This window comes from Lepidochelys kempii, chromosome 3, assembly GCF_965140265.1.
Source record: "Lepidochelys kempii isolate rLepKem1 chromosome 3, rLepKem1.hap2, whole genome shotgun sequence".
Lineage (NCBI taxonomy): Eukaryota > Metazoa > Chordata > Testudines > Cheloniidae > Lepidochelys > Lepidochelys kempii.
This window is the reverse complement of record NC_133258.1, coordinates 184,252,352-184,269,097: the sequence shown is the minus strand read 5'-3', so window position 1 is coordinate 184,269,097 and position 16,746 is coordinate 184,252,352. Positions and strand designations below refer to the sequence as shown.

General features: G+C 45.7%; 1 protein-coding gene across 14 annotated transcripts in view; it reads left to right on the top strand.

Annotated features, from left to right (window-relative positions):
- FOXN2 (forkhead box N2) overlaps positions 1 to 16,746 on the top strand; it is a 134,365-nt gene that overhangs the window by 23,677 nt on the left and 93,942 nt on the right. Inside the window, exon 1 of one of the 14 annotated variants that reach the window (XM_073339247.1) lies at positions 8,164 to 8,173. The exons of the other annotated variants lie outside the window; for them this stretch is intronic. The gene's annotated coding sequence lies outside the window, so the exon portion shown is untranslated. Of the gene's footprint in view, positions 1 to 8,163; positions 8,174 to 16,746 lie in introns of those variants that run through there. 14 annotated transcript variants of the gene reach the window in all.

The window sequence follows — 16,746 nt, the reverse complement described above, 5'->3', positions numbered from 1 at the left end:
TAGTGGTGTAAGTTAGGCTTCATGCACTCTTCAGCTATAAATGAGTCCAGGGCATGGTTAAAATGCTGCCGTCCTTTAACACAGTTACAACATGGTTCAAATTCTAGCCGATCTGGGATCGAACTATATCCTCATTAGGCTAAAGCCTTGGATGATATACAGTAGAATTTTTAACTTTCAGGGGACAGCTGCATTGTAACCAAGTCTCTTGACTCATTTACATTAGTAGTGTACATGGGGCCTTACTCGCATCAGTAGTTCCATAGGAATAAGTGAGTGTACTCAAAAGGTTTCCCTACCCTTGGGTGTAAGTATTCTCATAGACTCCTAGATTTTAAGGTCAGAAGGGACCATTATGATCATCTAGTCTGACCTCCTGCACAACCCGGGCCACAGAATCTCAGTCACCCACCCACTCCTGTAATAAACCCCAAACCTATGTCTGAGCTCAAATCATGGTTTAAAGACTTCAAGGTACAGAGACTCCTCCAGCAAGTGACCCATGCCCCACGCTGCAAAAGGTGAAAACCCCCCAGGGCCTCTGCCAATCTGCCCTGGAGGAAAATTCCTTCCTGACCTTAAATATGGCGATCAGCTAAACCCTGAGCATGTGGGCAAGACTCATCAGCCAGACACCCAGGAAAGGATTCTCTGTAGTAACTCAGATCCCACCCCATCTAACATCCCATCATAGGCCATTGGGCATATTTACCGCTAATAGTCAAAGATCAATTAATTGCCAGAATTAGGCTATCCCATCATACCATCCCCTCCATAAACTTATCAAGCTTAGTCTTGAAGCCAGATATGTCTTTTGCCCCCACTGCTCCCCTTGGAAGGCTGTTCCAGAACTTCCCCCCTCTGATGGTTAGAAACCTTCATCTAATTTAAAGTCTAAACTTCCTGATGGCCAGTTTATATCCACTTATATTGTTCTTGTGTCCACATTGGTAATGAGCTTAAATAATTTCTCTCCCTCCCGGGTATTTATTCCTCTGATATATTTATAGAGGGCAAATCATATCTCCCCTCAGCCTTCTTTTGGTTAGGCTAAACAAGCCAAGCTCTTTGAGTCTCCTTTCATAAAACAGGTTTTCCATTCCTCGGATCATCCTAGTAGCCCTTCTCTGTACCTGTTTCAGTTTGAATTCATCCTTCTTAAACATGGGAGACTAAAACTGTACACAGTATTCCAGATGAGGTCTCACCAGTGTCTTGTATAACAGTACTAACACATCCTTATCTCTACCGGAAATACCTTGCCTGATGCATCCCAAGACTGCATTAGCTTTCTTCACGGCTATATCACATTGGTGACCCATAGTCATCCTGTGATCAACCAATACTCTGAGGTCATTCTTCTTCTCTGTTACTTCCAACTGATGAGTCCCCAGTTTATAACAAAAATTCTTGTTATTAATCCCTAAATGCATGACCTTGCACTTTTCATGATTAAATTTCATCCTATTACTATTACTCCAGTTTACAAGGTCATCCAAATCTTCCTGTATAATATCCCAGTCCTTCTCTGTATTGGCAATACCTCCCAGCTTTGTGTCATCCGCAGACTTTATTGGCACACTCCCACTTTTTGTGCTGAGGACAGTAATAAAAAGATTAAATAAGATTGGTCCCAAAACCGATCCCTGAGGAACTGTACTAGTAACTTCCCTCCAGCCTGACAGTTCACCTTTCAGGATGACCCGTTGTAGTCTCCCCTTTAACCAGTTCCTTATCCACCTTTCAATTTTCATATTGATCCCCATCTTTTCCAATTTAACTAATAATTCCCCAGGTGGAACCGTATCAAATGCCTTACTGAAATCGAGATAAATTAGATCCACTTCGTTTCCTTTGTCTAAAATATCTGTTACATTCTCAAAGAAGGAGATCAGGTTGGTTTGGCATGATCTACCTTTTGTAAAAGCATGTTGTATTTTGTCCCAATTACCATTGATCTCAATGTCCTTAACTACTTTCTCCTTCAAAATTTTTTCCAAGACCTTGCATACTACAAATGTCAAACTAACAGGCCTGTAGTTACCCAGATCACTTTTTTTTTCTTTCTTAAAAATAGGAACGATGTTAGCAATTCTCCAGTCATACGGTACAACCCCTGAGTTTACAGATTCATTAAAAATTCTTGCTAATGGGCTGGCAATTTCATGTGCCAGTCCCTTTAATATTCTTGGTTGAAGATTATCTGGGCCCCCCGATTTAGTCCCATTAAGATGTTTGAGTTTGGCTTCTACCTCGGATGTGGTAATCATAGAATATCATAGAATCATAGAATAAATCAGGTTTAGAAGGGACCTCAGGAGGTCATCTAGTCCAACCCCCTGCTCAAAGCAGGACCAATCCCCAACTAAATCATCCGAGCCAGGGCTTTGTCAAGCCTGACCATAAAAACTTCTGAGGAAGGAGATTCCACCACCTCCCTAGGTAACGCATTCCAGTGCTTCACTACTCTCCTAGTGAAAATGTTTTTCCTAATATCCAACCTAAACCTTCCCCACTGCAACTTGAGACCATTACTCCTTGTTCTGTCATCAGCTACCACTGAGAACAGTCTAGATCCACCCTCATTGGAACCCCCTTTCAGGTAGTTGAAAGCAGCTATCAAATCCCCCCTCATTCTTCTCTTCTGCAGACTAAACAATCCCAGTTCCTTCAGCCTCTCCTCATAAATCATGTGTTCCAGTCCCCTAATCATTTTTGTTGCCCTCCTTTGGACGTTTTCCAATTTTTCCACATCCTTCTCATAGTGTGGGGCCCAAAACTGGACACAGTACTCCAGATGAGGCCTCACCAGTGTCGAATAGAGGGGAACGATCACGTCCCTCGATCTGCTGGCAATGCCCCTACTTATATATCCCAAAATGCCATTGGTCTTCTTGGCAACAAGGGCACACTGTTGACTCATATCCAACTTCTCGTCCACTGTAACCCCTAGGTCCTTTTCTGCAGAACTGCTGCCTAGCCATTCAGTGCCTACTCTGTAGTGGTGCATGGGATTCTTCCGTCCTAAGTGCAGGACTCTGCATTTGTCCTTGTTGAACCTCATCAGATTTCTTTTGGCCCAATCCTCTAATTTGTCTAGGTCCCTCTGTATCCTATCCCTACCCTCCAGCGTATCTACCTCTCGTCCCAGTTTAGTGTCATCTGCAAACTTGCTGAGGGTGCAATCCACACCATCCTCCAGATCATTTATGAAGATATTGAACAAAACCGGCCCCAGGACCGACCCTTGGGGCACTCCACTTGATACCGGCTGCCAACTAGACAGGGAGCCATTGATCACTACCCGTTGAGCCCGACAATCTAGCCAACTTTCTATCTACCTTATAATCCATTCATCCAGCCCATACTTCTTTAACTTGCTGGCAAGAATACTGTGGGAGACCATGTCAAAAGCTTTGCTAAAGTCAAGGAACAACACGTCCACTGCTTTCCCCTAATCCACAGAGGCAGTTATCTCATCATAGAAGGCAATTAGATTAGTCAGGCAAGACTTGCCCTTGGTGAATCCATGTTGACTGTTCCTGATCACTTTCCTCTCCTCTAAGTGCTTCAGAATTGATTCCTTAAGGACCTGCTCCATGATTTTTCCAGGGACTGAGGTGAGGCTTGCTGGCCTGTAGTTCCCAGGATCCTCCTCCTTCCTTTTTTTAAAGATGGGCACTACATTACCCTTTTTCCAGTCATAGATCCAGGACTTCCCCGGATCGCCATGAGTTTTCAAAGATAATGGCCAATGACTCTGCAATCACATCCACCAACTCCTTTAGCACTCTCGGATGCAGTGCATCCAGCCCCATGGACTTGTGCTCGTCCAGCTTTTCTAAATAGTTCCAAACCACTTCTTTCTCCACAGAGGGCTGGTCACCTCCTTTCCATGCTGTGCTGCCCAGTGCAGTAGTCTGGGAGCTGACCTTGTTTGTGAAGACAGAGGCAAAAAAAGCACTGAGTACATTAGCTTTTCCCACATCCTCTGTCACTAGGTTGCCTCCCTCATTCAGTAAGGGACCCACACTTTCCTTGACTTTCTTCTTGTTGCTAACATACCTGAAGAAACCCTTCTTGTTACTCTTAACATTTCTTGCTAGCTGCAACTCAAGGTGTGATTTGGCCTTCCTGATTTCACTCCTGCATGCCAGAGCAATATTTTTATACTCTTCCCTGGTCATTTGTCCAATCTTCCACTTCTTGTAAGCTTCTTTTTTGTGTTTAAGATCAGCAAGGATTTCACTGTTAAGCCAAGCTGCTTTCAACTACCTGAGAGGTGGTTCCAGAGAGGATGGTTCTAGACTATTCTCAGTGGTAGAAGAGGACAGCACAAGGAGTAATGGTCTCAAGTTGCAGTGGGGGAGGTTTAGGTTGGATATTAGGAAAAACTTTTTCACTAGGAGGGTGGTGAAATACTGGAATGCGTTACCTAGGGAGGTGGTAGAATCTCCTTCCTTAGAAGTTTTTAAGGTCAGTCTTGACAAAGCCCTGGCTGGGATGATTTAATTGGGGATTGGTCCTGCTTTGAGCAGGGGGTTGGACTAGATGACCTCCTGAGGTCCCTTCTAACCCTGATATTCTATGATTCTATGATTCCTGGCCTATTTACTATTCTTTCTACACATTGAGATGGTTTGTCCCTGTAACCTCAATAAGCATTCTTTAAAATACAGCCGGCTCTCCTGGACTCCTTTCCCCCCATGTTATTATCCCAGGGGATCCTGCCCATCAGTTCCCTGAGGGAGTCAAAGTCTGCTTTTCTGAAGGCCAGGGTCTGTATTCTGCTGCTCTCCTTTCTTCCCTGTGTCAGGATCCTGAACTCGACCATCTCATGGTCACTGCCTCCCAGGTTCCCATCCACTTTAGCTTCCCTTACTAATTCTCCCTGGTTTGTGAGCAGCAGGTCCAGAAGATTTGGTTCCTCCAGTACTTGCACCAGGAAATTGTCCCCTACACTTTCCAAAAACTTCTTGGATTGTCTGTGCACCGCTGTATTGCTCTCCCAGTAGATATCAGGGTCATTGAAGTCTCCCATGAGAACCAGGGTCTGCGATCTAGTAACTTCTGTGAGTTGCCGGTAGAAAGCCTCATCCACCTCATCCCCCTGGTCCGGTGGTCTATAGCAGACTCCCACCACCACGTCACCCTTGTTGCTCACACTTCTAAACTTAATCCAGAGACTCTCAGGTTTTTCTGCAGTTTCATACTTGAGCTCTGAGCAGTCATACTGCTCCCTTACATACAGTGCAACTCCCCCACCTCCATATCCTCATTCCCATTTGTCATCCTGCCATTATCCCTAAGCTCCTCATTAGCCTCATTAAAGACGGAGGGAAAATATTTGTTTAGATATTGGGCCATGCCTAAATTATCCTTAACCTCCACTCCATCCTCAGTGTTTAGCGGTCCCACTTCTTCTTTCTTTGTTTCCTTCTCATTTATATGGCTATAGAACCTTTTACTATTGGTATACTATTACTGAATGAGGGAGGCAACCTAGTGACAGAGGATGTGGAAAAAGCTAATGTACTCAATGCTTTTTTTGCCTCTGTTTTCACTAACAAGGTCAGCTCCCAGACTGCTGCGCTGGGCATCACAAAATGCGGAAGAGATGGCCAGCCCTCTGTGGAGATAGAGGCGGTTAGGGACTATTTAGAAAAGCTGGACGTGCACAAGTCCATGGGGCCGGACGAGTTGCATCCGAGAGTGCTGAAGGAATTGGCGGCTGTGATTGCAGAGCCATTGGCCATTATCTTTGAAAACTCGTGGCTAACCGGGGAAGTCCCGGATGACTGGAAAAAGGCTAATGTAGTGCCAATCTTTAAAAAAGGGAAGAAGGAAGATCCTGGGAACTACAGGCCAGTCAGCCTCACCTCAGTCCCTGGAAAAATCATGGAGCAGGTCCTCAAAGAATCAATCCTGAAGCACTTGCATGAGAGGAAAGTGATCAGGAACAGCCAGCATGGATTCACCAAGGGAAGGTCATGCCTGACTAATCTAATCGCCTTTTATGATGAGATTACTGGTTCTGTGGATGAAGGGAAAGCAGTGGATGTATTGTTTCTTGACTTTAGCAAAGCTTTTGACACGGTCTCCCATAGTATTCTTGTCAGCAAGTTAAGGAAGTATGGGCTGGATGAATGCACTATAAGGTGGGTAGAAAGCTGGCTAAATTGTCGGGCTCAACGGGTAGTGATCAATGGCTCCATGTCTAGTTGGCAGCCGGTATCAAGTGGAGTGCCCCAAGGGTCGGTCCTGGGGCCGGTTTTATTCAATATCTTCATAAATGATCTGGAGGATGGTGTGGATTGCACTCTCAGCAAATTTGCGGATGATACTAAACTGGGAGGAGTGGTAGATACGCTGGAGGGGAGGGATAGGATACAGAAGGACCTAGACCAATTGGAAGATTGGGCCAAAAGGAATCTGATGAGGTTCAATAAGGATAAGTGCAGGGTCCTGCACTTAGGACGGAAGAACCCAATGCACAGCTACAGACTAGGGACCGAATGGCTAGGCAGCAGTTCTGCAGATAAGGACCTAGGGGTGACAGTGGACGAGAAGCTGGATATGAGTCAGCAGTGTGCCCTTGTTGCCAAGAAGGCCAATGGCATTTTGGGATGTATAAGTAGGGGCATAGCGAGCAGATCGAGGGACGTGATCGTCCCCCTCTATTCGACATTGGTGAGGCCTCATCTGGAGTACTGTGTCCAGTTTTGGGCCCCACACTTCAAGAAGGATGTGGATAAATTGGAGAGAGTCCAGCGAAGGGCAACAAAAATGATTAGGGGACTGGAACACATGAGTTATGAGGAGAGGCTGAGAGAGCTGGGATTGTTTAGCCTGCAGAAGAGAAGAATGAGGGGGGATTTGATAGCTGCTTTCAACTACCTGAAAGGGGGTTCCAAAGAGGATGGCTCTAGACTGTTCTCAATGGTAGCAGATGACAGAACGAGGAGTAATGGTCTCAAGTTGCAGTGGGGGAGGTTTAGATTGGATATTAGGAAAAACTTTTTCACTATGAGGGTGGTGAAACACTGGAATGCGTTACCTAGGGAGGTGGTAGAATCTCCTTCCTTAGAGGTTTTTAAGGTCAGGCTTGACAAAGCCCTGGCTGGGATGATTTAACTGGGAATTGGTCCTGCTTTGAGCAGGGGGTTGGACTAGATGACCTTCTGGGGTCCCTTCCAACCCTGATATTCTATGATTCTATATTTCTATGGTTTTAATTCCGTTTGCAAGGTCTAACTCTACATGGCTTTTGGCCTTTCTCACTTTTATCCTTACATGTTCTGTCCTCAATAAGGTAGCTTTCCTTGCTGATCCCTCCCATCTTCCACTCCTTGTAGGTTTTCTGCTTTTTCTTAATCTCTTCTCTGAGATGCTTGTTCATCCAGCTTGGTCTACAACTCCTGCCTATGAATTTCCCCCCCCTTTCTTGGGATGCAGGCTTCTGATAATTTCTGCAACTTTGACTTGAAGTAATTCCAGGCCTCTGCTGCCTTTAGATCCACAAGTTCTTCAGTCCAATCCACTTCCCTAACTAATTTCCTTAATTTTTTAAAGTTAGCCCTTTTGAAATAAAAAACCTTAGTCACAGATCTATTTTTGTTTATCCTTCTATTTAGTTTGAACTGAATTAGCTCATGATCGCTCGAACCAAGGTTGTCCCTTACAACCATTTCTTCTATGAGGTCTTCACTATTCACCAAAACCAAATCTAAAATGGCATCCCCTCTTGTTGGTTCAGCAAATACTTGGTGAAGGAATCCATCAGCTATCGCATCCAGGAAAATCTGAGCCTATTATTATTACTAGCACTTGTCCTCCAGTCTGTATCTGGGAAGTTAAAGTCTCCCATGATCACACAATTCCCATTAGTATTTACTTCTTTAAAAACATTAAAGAGGTCTCTTTCCATATCCAGTTCAGATGCTGGTGGTCTATAGCACACCCCAAGCACTAGCATTGGGGAGGCTCTAGTAGCTTTCTTCCCCAGTGTGATTTTTGCCCAGTCAGACTCTGTCTTATCCATTCCATCACTTCTTACTTCTTTACAGTCTACCTCATCATTGATATACAATGCTACTCCACCACCTTTACCTTTATTTCTGTCTTTCCTAAACAGCACATACCCATCAATACCTGTACTCCAGTCATGACTACTGTTCCACCATGTTCCTGTTATTCCTGTAATATCTGGTTTCACTTCTTGCACCAGTAACTCTAGTTCTTTCATTTTGTTACCTAGGCTCCTCGCATTGGTGTACAAACATCTTAATTTTTTCTGTTTGGCTTCGCTCACATTCTTTACCCGATAAGGCGCAGACATTCTGCTGCCAGTATTACCTATTAGACTGGTATGTACACTACTTTTCCTCCTTATGTCCATTTTCCTACCCACAGCTGTATCCTTTCTTACTTCGTTTTCTTCCCTCTCAATGTTAAAATCCGGCATGGAGATTACCTGGACATCTCCCAACCATCTCTCCCAAATTCCTAGTTTAAAGCTCTCTTAATCAGTTGTGCCATCCTCCATCCTAGAAGTCTATTTCCCTCCCTACTCAGGTGAAGTCCATCTCGAAAGAACTGTCCTCTGTCATGAATGCCTCCCAGTGGCCATACATCCCAAAGCCCTCCTTATAGCACCACTGCCTGAGCCATCTGTTGATCATCATAATCTTGTTATACCTTTGTTGCCCTTGTCTAGGAACGGGCAGAATCCCCCTGAAGATCACCTGAGCCTCGATTTCCTTAAACGTCTTCCCCAGCCTGGCATAGTCTCCCTCGATACGTTCCAGCGAGAATCTAGCCGTATGATTTGTTCCCACCTGAAGGAGAATCAGTAGATACTTTCCCGCTCCCGTTAGGATCCTCTTCAGCCTCAGGTCCACGTCCCGTATCTTAGCACCCGGCAGACAGCACACCCTTCTGTTCTGTGGATCAGCTCTGGTTACAGGCCTGTCTATTCTTCTCAGTAAGGAGTCTCCAATCATGTAGACCTGCCTTTTCCTGGTGATGGTGCGATTCTCCGGTTTATCCCCTGTTCCCTCTGGCTGCAAGTCCTCTCGATTCCTATTCTCTCTTGTAATCCTCTGCAACCCATCCTGTATCCTCCTGGGGCTCGTATTTGATGTTGTTATCTCCATTGACTCTTCCCCTCTTCCTACAGAACTAGCTGATCCTCTCTTCTTCCTTGCCCTCCCACCTTCAGTGACCACCTGCTGTGCTCCTTCTTCATTTTCCAACTCCGCAAACCTGTTCCTTAGCTCTATTTCTCCTTCACTAGCCTGTCTTTTCTTCTGCCTGGTTCTTTTAATCACATGCTTCCACTATCTACTTTCCTCACCCAGCAGTCTCCCCTCAGAGTTCTTTGGTCTTGCTTCCATCTGCAAGTCTGAGCTTTTCTCTTCAGTCTCCTCATGTCTTTGCTCCATCATCTGCTCAAACCCCCTTCCAATCTCAACCAGAGTTTCCACCTGCATCTCCAATCCTCGGATCTTTTCTTCCATCAAGTCTATCAGGTGGCACTTCATGCAGATTAACCTCTTTTCAGGTACCCCCTCCAGGATCATGTATATACCGCAGCTTCCACTATCCAGTCATCTTCTTTGTGCCTTCTACTACTTGGGTCTCTACCACTGCTGCCTCTGTGTCTGTCATCGCCTTCTCAGCTAAGTCCTGTTAGTCTGGGAAACACAAACCAAACCAAAACACCACCACCCACAGCAAAACAAACCCCCAACGAGCACCACAACACTGCCAGAACACCACACACTCCCTTCACTAGCCTGTCTGTTCCTCTGCCTGGTTCTCCTAGTCTTCCCCCAAACTCCCCTTGCAAACTCCCACTCAAACTCCCCTGTTTACAGCTCTGTTTGCTGGCTCCTTTGCCACTGCAGCTGTCTTTTTTAATATTAAAAAGGATAGCAAAGAGATAGACAAGTTACAGCTCTGTCAAGAAAATGTGTCAACACAAATCTGTAAGTTTTTTTTCTTTTGTTTTGTATTTTTTAAATCCTACAAATGTTAGGCCTTGTCTACACTGCAGAGTTTTGTCGGCAAAACTTTTGTTAATGATCAAAAAGCGCTAAAAGAAAATGGATGCTGTGTGTTCACACTACGCTCCCTCTGTCAGCACAGTGCATCCACACTTGGGGCACTAGCATCGACAATGAGAGCGTTGCACTGTAAGTGGCTATCCCACAGTTCAGCTTGCCATCATCTGTTGCTAGGTCTTGTGGGAAGGTGGAGTGGATTGCAGCACATCATGGGTCTGGGCTTAATGTCCCATGATGCATTGCTTTCTGTTCCAGCATTCCATGTGCTTCTATCTTTATGGCATTTTTCAGTGGCCCTTGTTCGCTGTTTGTCCTGCCATCTCTGTGTGAAAGGATGGATCCCACACTGCTGTCCAATCTCTGCTAGCTGTCAGTAACCCATCGCGAATGGCAGTGCAGTTCAGCGTGAAGTTCCTAACTCAACAGTATTCACAGTTGCCTGACATGCTGTCTGACATGGATAGGAGCAACATTTGATTACTTTTGGCATTCATGGAACAGCTGCAAATGGTGGATCGTCGCTTTTGGGCTCAGGAAACTAGCACTGAGTGGTGGGATCGCGTCATCATGCAGGTCTGGCGTGATGAGCAGTGGTTACAGAATTTTCTGATGTGGAAAGCCACCTTCCTGGAAGTGTGTGTGGAACTCGTCCCTGCCCTGTGGTGCAAGGACACCCAAATGAGAGCGGCTGCTCACGGTGTAGATGTGCGTGGTGATTGCAAAGTGTGGAAGCTGGCAAATCCAGTCTGCTACCGGTCGGTTGCACATCAGTTTGCAGTCGGGAAGTCTGCTGATGGGGCTGCATTAACACAGGTGTGCAGAGCCGTTAATTGCATCCTGCTATGAAGGGCTGTGACTCTTCGCAATGTGCATGAAATAGTGGATGGCTTTGCAGAAATGGGCTTCTCTGACTGTGGAGAGGCAACAGACGGCACGCATGTTTAAATTTTGGCCCTGGACCATCTTGCAATGGAGTACATCAATAGGAAGGGGTAAGGAGGGAGGGATAGCTCAGTGGTTTGAGCATTAGCTTCCTAAACCCAGGGGTGTGAGTTCAATCCTTGAGGGGGCCATTTAGGGCCCTGGGCCAAAAATTGGGGGTTGGTCCTGCTTTGATCAGGGGATTGGACTAGATGACCTCCTGAGGTCCCTTCCAAGCCTGATATTCTATGAAATCTATGAAAACCACAAGCGTTTCGCTGACCTCAATGGGGAGTGGTCTGGAAAGGTGCATGATGCACGTATCTTCAGGAACACCAGCCTGTACAGAAAGCTGCAGGCAGGGACTATTTTTCCAGACCAGAAGATTACAGTGGGGGATGTTGAAATGCCCATAGTTATCCTGGGCATACACCTTAATGTAGAAGCATGACTGTTAAGTACACGCCCAGCATTAAAACAGTATAGAAAAATACGCCTCTAGTAACATACCAATCACTTTCTCACTGACTCTTGACAAGCACACATGTTGGCGAACACCCCAAGAATGGTGAGTTTATCCCAGGGCATGAGGCATTCTACATGAGGAGAAAAGCAATATGAAAAGGTTGTGGTGCAGTCAACTTGGGACAATATTCTAAATTTTCCCACCCTTTTCCATCGGTGGGGGTCATTGTAGCAGATACCTCACTCCTGAGAGGAAGCAAGGGTGCATCTACTGCATGCTTGTGGCTTCGGATCCGGTCCCTATACTGCTTGCCTGTGTGCTGCTTCGGTCCCTGCACAAGTGATTGCAGAATGGTGCAGGACAGTTTCCTTCAAAGGGAGAAGGAACAAAGTAGCTCTGCCGAAGAATCTTTGTTAGAGTTGCCGAATACCTCTAGGAAAAAGTTTCCTAGAGATCTCTCTGGAGGATTCCCATGAAATCTTGGTGTGCATCAACACCCTGTTCTTCCATACTAGTTAGCTGCACAGGGAAATGTCCAGCACACAGAAACACAGCTAGCTATGTACATTTCTATGTCCTCAGCCCACCTCCGCACTACACAAAGCAAAACCACCCAATTTGTACAAGTGAACACAGACCCAAATCCTTGGATCTTAAGAACAATGAAAAATCAACCAGGTTCTTAAAAGAAGAATTTTAATTAAAGAAAAGGTAAGAGAATCACCTCTGTAAAATCAGGATGGTAAATACCTTACAGGGTAATCGGATTCAAAACATAGAGAATCCCTCTAGGCAAAACCTTCAGTTACAAAAAGACACAAAACCAGGAATATACATTCCATTCAGCACAGATTATTTTACCAGCCATGAAACAAAAGGAAATCTAATGCATTTCTATCTAGATTACTTGCTAACTAACAGTTTTCAGAGTAGCAGCAGGGTTAGTCTGTATCTGCAGAAAGAAAAGGAGTACTTGTGGCACCTTAGAGACTAACAAATTTATTTGAGCATAAGCTTTCATGAGCTACAGCTCACTTCATCAGATGCATGCAGTGGAAAATACAGTGGGGAGATTTATATACACAGAGAACATGAAACAATGGGTGTTACCATACACACTGTAGCAAGAGTGATCAGGTAAGGTGAGCTATTACCAGCAGGAGAGCAGTGGGGGGAAAAACCTTTTGTAGTGATAATCAAGGTGGGCCATTTCCAGCAGTTGACAAGAATATCTAAGGAACAGCGGGGGTGGAGGGGAATAAACATGGGGAAATAGTTTTACTTTGTGTAATGACCCCGTCCACTCCCAGTCTTTATTCAAGCCTAAGTTAATTGTATCCATTTTGCAAATTAATTCCAATTCAGCAGTCTCTTGTTGGAGTCTGTTCTTGAAGTTTTTTTGTTGAAGAATTGCCACTTTTAGGTCTGTAATCAAGTGACCAAAGAGATTGAAATCAAAAATATATTTATTTTCTCCCCTGCCCCCCACTGTTCCTCACACGTTCTTGTCAACTGCTGGAAATGGCCCACCTTGATTATCACTACAAAAGGTTTTCTCCCCGCCCCTCCCCCCCCCCCCCGCCAGCTCTCCTGCTGGTAATAGCTCATCTTAAGTGATCCACTCTTGTTACAGTGTGTATGGTAACACCCATTGTTTCATGTTCTCTGTGTATATAAATCTCCCCACTGTATTTTCCACTGCATGCATCCGATGAAGTGAGCTGTAGCTCAGGAAAGCTTATGCTCAAATAAATTTGTTAGTCTCTAAGGGCCACAAGTACTTCTTTCCTTTTAACTAACAGTTGTAAGGCTGCATTCCTGATCTGTTCCCGGAAAAAGCATCACACAGACAGGCAGACCCTTTGTCCGCCCCGCCCCTCCTTCCTCCCCCCGATTTGAAATTATCTTGTCTCCTCATTGGTCATTTTGGTCAGGTGCCAGCGAGGTTATCTTAGCTTCTTAACCCTTTACAGGTGAAAGGGTTTTGCCTCTGGTCAGGAGGGATTTTACAGCACTGTACACAGAAAGGTGGTTACCCTTCCGTTTATTTTTATGACATGCCCCCCAAATCACAGATAGGGTGAAAACACTGTCTGTGATTTCTTCCTGGAGTGCTAGGAGAAAACAGAGTTAATAAGACATGTGCACCTCTAAATATACTACCAACTGTATAAAGACTAACAATATTTTCCACATCTCAAGGACAATTTTAACCTGTTGATTCTGGAAAACTTTCACGGGAGAGTGCATCAGCCACTTTGTTAGAAGCTCCTGAGATGTGTTGTGTTATATGTCGAAATCAAAATCTCGGAGAGCTAAACTCCACTGATTAAGTTTTTTGTTATTTCCCTTGGCGGTATGAAGCCACTGTAGCGCAGCGTGGTCGGTTTGCAGGTGGAAATGCCATCCCCAAACGTATGGGCATAGCTTTTCCAGAGCGGAGACAATTGCATAAAATTCATTTTCACTGACTGACCAGTTGCTTTCCCTCTCAGACAGCTTCTTGCTGAGAAACATGACAGGATGGAACTCTTGATTCGGTCCTTCCTGCATTAAGACTGCTCCCACACCACGCTCGGACGCATCTGTGGTTACTAGGAACGGTTTGTCAAAGTCTGGGGCCCTTAGCACAGGATCAGATAGGAGTGTCGCTTTAAGCTGGTTAAAGGCCTTCTGACACTCTTCAGTCCACTGAACTGCATTTGGCTGTTTGTTTTTGGTTAGGTCTGTCAGTGGGGTGGCAATTTGGCTGTAGTGCGGTACAAATCTCCTGTAATATCCGACCAAGCCTAAGAAGGATTGAACCTGTTTCTTTGAATTTGGGACAGGCCATTTTTGGATAGCATCCACTTTGGCCTATAGGGGGTTGATAGTTCCTTGACCCACCTGGTGTCCAAGGTAAGTCACTCTGTTTAGGCCTATTTGACACTTCTTAGCCTTAACAGTTAGTCGTGCCTCCCTTATGCACTCGAAGACTTTTTGTAGATGTTCCAGGTGTTCTGCCCAGGAATCCGAAAATATGGCCACATCGTCAAGGTAGGCGACTGCATATTCTCCCAGTCCTGCTAGGAATCATAGAATATCAGGGTTGGAAGGGACCTCAGGAGGTCATCTAGTCCAACCCCCTGCTCAAAAGCAGGACCCATCCCCAATTAAATCATCCCAGCCAGGGCTTTGTCAAGCCTGACCTTGAAAACTTCTAAGGAAGGAGATTCCACCACCTCCCTAGGCATCTAGGAGACCATCTACAAGTTTTTGGAAGGTGGCGGGTGCATTTCGCAGCCCGAAAGGGAATACATTAAATTCATACAGCCCGATGTGTGGTGAAGGCTGACCTTTCCTTGGCGGATTCATCTAGCGGTACCTGCCAGTACCCCTTGGTTAAGTCCAAGGTAGAGATGAACTGGGCCCGTCCCAATTTCTCGAATAGTTCATCTGTGCTTGGCATTGGATAGTTGTCTGGGCGAGTTACAGCATTTAGCTTATGGTAGTCCACACAAAAACATATTTCCCCATCTGGTTTGGGAACTAGAACCACTGGAGATGCCCATGCACTGCCAGAGGGGCGGATTACACCCATCTGTAGCATACCCTGGATCTCCCATTCTATAGCAGTTTTAGCTTGAGGAGACATTAAGTGTCTAACACTGGCTCTAATTGGGTGAGCATTACCTGTGTCAATGGAGTGGTATGCCCATTCAGTCAGTCCTGGGGTGGCTGAGAACGTCGGTGCGTAGCTAGTGCGCAGCTCCTTGATCTGCTGTCGCTGCATACACCCAAGGGTCATGGAGAGGTTCACCTCTTCCACGCCAGCATCACTTTTCCCTTCGTAGTCGACACCTTTAGGCCACTCAGCATCATCTCCTCCCTGGGCTGTAAACTGACAAACCTTTAATTCTCTGGAATAAAAGGGCTTTAGAGAATTAATATGGTACACCTTAGGATTTCGGTTGGAGGTGGGGAATGCTATGAGATAATTAACAGCTCCCAGGTGCTCTTGGACTGTGAATGGCCCTTCCCACGACGCTTCCATTTTATGGGCCTGGAGCACCTTTAAGACCATGACCTGGTCCCCTACTTTGAAGGAACGTTCTCTGGCATGTTTATCATACCAGGCTTTTTGCTCTTTTTGAGCATCCTGTAGGTTTCCTTTAGCAAGGGCTAAAGATGTTCGGAGGATGTTTTGTAGGTTGGTTGCAAAGTCCAGAATGTTAGTTTCTGGAGAAGGTGTAAACCCCTCCCATTGCTGCTTCACCAACTGTAATGGCCCCTTAACCTCATGGCCATATACAAGTTCAAATGGTGAAAACCCTAAACTGGGATGGGGTACAGCTCTGTAGGCAAAGAGCAACTGCTGCAACACTAGGTCCCAATCACTGGAATGTTCATTTACGAATTTTCTTATTATGGCCCCCAAAGTTCCATTAAACTTCTCCACCAGGCCATTTGTTTGATGATGGTAAGGGGTGGCAACCAAGTGATTCACCCTATGAGATTCCCAAAGGTTTTCCATAGTTCCTGCCAGGAAATTAGTTCCTGCATCTGTGAGGATGTTGGAGGGCCAACTTACCCTGGCAAAAATGTCTGTTAGTGCCTGGCACACACTTTTGGCCTGGTGTTGCTTAGAGCTACTGCTTCCGGCCATCGGGTGGCAAAATCCATGAAAGTCAGGATGTACTGCTTTCCTCTGGGTGTCTTTTTCGGAAAAGGACCCAGAATATCCACAGCTACTCGCTGAAATGGAGAATCAGTGATGGGGAGTGGCTGTAGAGGGGCTTTGACCTGGTCTTGGGGTTTTCCCGCTCTTTGGCACACCTCACAAGACTGGACATAGGTAGAAACGTCCTTGCCCATTCCTTCCCAGTGGAATTACTTTCCCAACTGGTCTTTGGTTCTGTTCACCCCAGCATGGCCACTAGGATGATTGTGGGCTAAGTTCAAGAGCTTTTTCCAATACTTAGTTGGAACTACCAACTCTTTTTGAGGATGCTAGTCCTTTCTGCTGGGCACAAGGAGGGTTTCCTTGTATGAGTCCTCCTTCTACAAGAAACCTGGACCTATTGGAAGAGTTGAGAGGCGGTGGGTTGCTCCATACCACCGTCGAAGTTCCCTGGAGGCTTCCATCCACTTCCTGCTTCCTGGAACTGTTCCCTTGATGCTGGAGACATTAGTTCCTCATTGGATTTTGGACCTAGGCTTGGTCCCTCTGGAAGCGATGCAGGTGATGGGGCTGTTTCCGTTGACTGTGAACCGCTCTCCGCTGGTGCACTATGTTGGGGTTCAGGCTGAGCC